This window comes from Eptatretus burgeri, chromosome 1 (assembly GCF_056783735.1).
Source record: "Eptatretus burgeri isolate ZD-2024b chromosome 1, Ebu_testis_v1, whole genome shotgun sequence".
Classification (NCBI taxonomy): Eukaryota; Metazoa; Chordata; class Myxini; order Myxiniformes; family Myxinidae; genus Eptatretus; species Eptatretus burgeri.
Genome location: NC_140961.1, coordinates 100,777,284 through 100,782,283, shown reverse-complemented (window position 1 = coordinate 100,782,283; position 5,000 = coordinate 100,777,284).

The window sequence follows — 5,000 nt, the reverse complement described above, 5'->3', positions numbered from 1 at the left end:
TTATAATTTACACTAAACCATGGCCCAGGATCAATGGACTCTGGAGGCAGAAAAACAAAAGTCAACCGGCGTACGGGCCGCCACTGCAGGCCCGTGTTGTAGCTGCCAACAGGACAGTTCTTGCAGCTTCACGACGATCCTGACGCACATGGCAATGAACAAAGGGGGGGGGGGGGCAAATGCAAAACAGAACGGGGCAAAATGGACGAGAGCAAAATGGACGAGGGCAGTAGGCATGGCATGGCAAAGGTGGACAGGCAAGGCATGGCATGACAAGGCCGCTGTAACAAACACAGCCGGCAGATGAACTGGCCGGCACAGGTCTTGACGTAAACACAGCCAGCAGACGATCGACCGTCACAGGCCTTGCAGTAAACAGCCAGCCGATGAAGTGGACGGCCTCTTGCCTTTCAGTGGAGGTTGGTGGAGGGAGTGCGGTGGTGCTGGCCACTCGGAAGGCGGGCTCGGACCTACCTGACTATCTCCCTCCCAACCTATCGCCTTTGCCTGTCTCTGTACCTACCCACTCCCTTAATTTGTAAAAAAACAATTTAGCCCCAACTTATTTTTTGGGGGTTTTATTTTTACTACTTCCCCACTATAAATTGTCCCTTAACCCCCTTTACTGTCCTTGTTCGGCTAACCTATCGTCTCCGAGCCTACTCGCAACCCCTACGTTCCCTTCCTGGAGGGGAATAAAGGAGAGCTAGCGTCCTGCGTCGAGGCCCAACTCAAGCCTCAGGATGGCCTCCTTGAACTTCAGCTATCTAACCCAAAGTGGGTCCAGCGGCCCACAACGAGAGCGAAGGAATGGATGGTGTGGAGGGGTACACTTCCTAATCTACCCTAACCATTATCACTTAAACTACCCCGGGGCTTTCAACAAGCGCCTCTCGCTTAATCTACTGGTTCTATCAACTCAGATTCCCGTCGCCTGTGTTGGTGTCCTCACAATTTCGGCCATGCCCCCCCAATTTTCTTCCTGTGCCCTCACACGGTCTCATGGCTGGGACGCGTGGCTCCCTTGGCAGGCACTACCCTCTGCCGATTCTCCTACGATGGCGCCCCCGGGCACTACACTGCCTCCGAGCCTATCAGCTCCGGAAACACCGGGGAGTGCCCTCCCTGGCGACTCCCCTGAAACGCTCACGTGGCAGGCTGGCTTCCCGGGCCCCTTTCTGAGGGTCACCCATGCCCACAACACTGCCCACGTGGCTAATGGCGCCCAGGGCCCCTGCATCGTGCGGGCGCACCCGTGCCCACTACGCTATCCCGGCCCCCCATGGGCCCTTGGCCTACCGCGGCCGACTAGCCCGGTGCCCAGGGTACCCACTCAGCGATACTCACCTTTCGCAGCCATGCTCCCAGCCCGTCAACAGGGCTCCTGCACCCCTCCAAACGGGTTTCGAGCCTACTTTCCCACCAACAACAAAACGACTTCCATTTTTGTTAATTTGACTACCCCAGCTGACTCACTTTATTCTGACCCCAGGGTCCGTTGGGTGGGAGTCACTCCTCCCCCCAATCACTCATCGCACCATGCATTCCACATTCGCTCCATACACACAGACCCGCTGGCCTCACTCACTCATCATGTTTCCATTCATTACGCACTTCAACTCACACCGCTGAATCCTGCCATCCTGCTCACGACATCCCCTAACTACATCCTGCTCCCACGTCGTCCCTTACACTACAGCACATTCCTTTTAATACCACGTAGCTAAGCTACGTCCCATCTACACATCCAAAGTCTGTCTTTGTCCTCAAATCCAAAAATCAATTTTCCCAAACTAAATCCCTCCACCTAATCCATTCCACGGGTCCCATGAGGACTTACCCCTGCCCCATGAAGCCGGTCTAGCTAAGCTAACCCTTCCCCCTAGCTAGTGCCATCCTGTGCCTTGGCAGGGGGGTCGTCCACCCCATGCCCGGGAATCCTGTTCACCCAAAAGCGAGGCTTGCTATTTTTTTTTTAAACGTGCAGCACCAGCGCGGCAACTCGCAACCTGCGCACCAGTGCGGCAATTCGCAGCCGCGCTCCTTTGGCGTGACGTCATGGCAGCTGTTCGCGTCCCTCGTCCCTCTTGGACGGTACCATCCGGCAGGGATTCAACCCCTCCTGCCGGATTTCAACCACACGTGCAGCCATGACGTCACCGTGCACATTAAAAAAAGCCAAGCCTCACGCTTCGAGGGGTTCCCCACGCGAACACATGTGCTCTGCCCGTTGGAGCTTAACACACATGCCCGTCCAGTCCGAATCCATAATCCTGCCTAAACTTTGTCCGTCCGCGGGATCGGCAACATCCACCGCTGGCGTTAACGGACCGGGCTTCACTCTCTCAAGCGAGCACGTGGCGGCCTCATGCGTAGCACAGCACGAACCTCGCGCTCGCCACCGTGTAAACCCGGCGTGGTCCCCATTATATTTACGGCCGCTACTCGGCTTTTGTCCCTCTGTCGCCGTCGTCTCCGTTCCACGCATACACTCCTGCGTGTCCTGACGCTCACACACCTCTCCATGACACTCAGACATGCGGTTGCATGTTCCCGCATACCGATCGTCATCTCTTTCATACCGCTTTCTCACACACGTGGTCTCTGTTACACACACCTTTTCACTCACGCTATGCGTGGTTGCCCTCACACACGGTGTGCTGGGAGGCACGCACTCCGGCACACTCGCAACCACACCACTCACACACGGAGTCGCACTCACACCTTTCACCACACACACCGGGACAATCATGCTGGGGATTAGTGCCACCACAAGGGGTTCCGGGGCCTCTATACCCCCCAAGCTTCGTGTGCACCCGTTCACAGCACCCGTCCCCTCGAACTCGCTCGACACGACCGAACTCACCTGGTCGTGATCAGCTTCAAGGGAGAATAGCGTCTCCCTCTGTTCCCGAAGGAGGCTATCCAGCTGCTTGCACCGGGTCACGAGACAGTTTGCCAGCTCCCCCTCATGGTCCTCCACTACCTCAATGTGTGTGTGTTCGTCACTAACCCCGTCCAATTCACCCTCTATCTCCCATGTCTCTGTACATTTTCTCTCCTTGGTCCTTTTTTCTGTTTCTTCCTGGTTCCATTTTCCTTCCCATTGGAGTCGTTCTTCCTCTCTGAGCCCCATTAGCTGTTCGTTCTCCCTCCGGAGTGTTTCGATTTCCGTGGACTCAAATTTTGCTCCCCCCTCGAGCTGGTAAATTTCAAACTCGTATAGTTTTTGTTTTCTCTCCCACTGTTCCTCATGCTTCTCAGCCTCCAATCTCATAGTTTCTTTCAATTGGCTTAGTTCTTTTTCCTGTTTCGTTCGTTGTTCATTCATTATCCCTGCATACCTCAACCTTGCTTTCTTTTTCAATTGTTCTTGTCTTTCTTTTTTTAATTTCTTTCACCCCCTGTTCCTCATTCTTCAATCTCATCGTTTCTTTCAATTGGTTAACCTCAAATTCATGTTCTTGTTGTTTTCTATTCAACTGTTCCTCTCGTTCTTCCCTCTCCAATCTCGTTGTCTCCTTCAATTGACTGATTTCTCCTTCCTGCTTCCTTCCTTACTCCTTCACTTTCTCCTCGTACTCCAATCTATTTTTTTCCTTTTGTCGTTCAGTTTCAAATTCATACTCTTTCAGTTTTCTATTCCACTGTCTTTCTTGTTCCTCATTCTGCAATCTCGTAATTTCCTTCAATTTCCTGATTTCTTTCTCCTGTTTCATTCGTTCTTCCTTCATTATCTTTCGTGCATCTCATTCTGCAATCTCGTCATTTCTTTCAACTGACTGATTTCTTTCTCCTGTCTCATTCCTTGTTCTTTGTATTTCCTATTCCACTGTCTTCCTTGTTCCTCATTCTGCAATCTCCTTATTTCTTTCAGTTGGCTGACTTCCTTCTCCTGTCTCAATCTTTGTTCTTTCAGTACTCTTTCTTGTTCCTCATTCTGAAATCTCGTGGTTTCCTTCCATTGGTCGAATTCCTTCTTCTGTCTCATTCGTTCTTCCATCATTACTCTTTCTTGCATCTCATTCTTTAATAGGGCCTTCGCTTCCAGCTGTTTGATCTGTACACTGTGGTTCCTTAACGTTTCATTCTCCGTTCTCGTTCTTTCCTCTCTCAACATCCTCAGCTCGTTTTGTAACTCAGAAGCTTTCTTTTCCAATTCCTTTCTCATCTCCACACACTCCGACTTTGCTTTGGCTTCAAATTGTTCAATCTGCTCAGTGTGGTTCCTTAACGTTTCATTCTCTGTTTCCGTTCTTTCCTCTTCCAACGTCCTCAGCTCGTCTCGTAATTCCCTCTCTTTGGCTCTGTGCTCTGGTATCTCATCAATTTTTTTCCATTTTTCCTCTCTCTGTTCATCCCTTTCCTTGCACATCTCATCCCTTTTCTTTCTCATCTCCGCATACTTCAACTTTGCTTTTTCCCTTTGTTGTTCCTGATATTTCTGTTCTCTTTCTACCTTCTCTTCTAGTTTTCCCTGCCATCTCTTATTTCTTTCTATTGTTCTTTCCAGGCTTTATTTGTCCTGATTGCCTGATCTTACCTCTTTCTTTAGTTGCTCTACTTCCAAATTGTGTTTGTTTTTGCTCTTCTAACTTTTTTTACATTCTTTCTCCAATCGTTTCCGAAGCCCGCCAATGTCCGCCTGCCTCGCCTGCCATGCCCACGTGGTTTGAAATGGCTGTTGGGAGCGCTCGCCTCGTGTCGCGCCGCTCGCTCCGTGCTGCGCTGAGGTGCGATTGCGCCGCAATTATGCGACTCAGCCCGCCGATAAAGTCCGTGCTCAGGATATGGGGTTGAGCTTCCCCACGGATTGTAATTAAAAGTACCATCCTGGGCCATGGATCCTACATTTCTATACATTTCTACCCCCGGCACCCGCTCGCCTTGAAACGCCATCTTATTTCTCGTAAGGGATTAATTTTGCCTGCTCGTAATTTGGAGGGAATCGGGGGTCGCTCCTCTCACCCCTGAACCGATTCCCGTAAATTTAGCTTGGA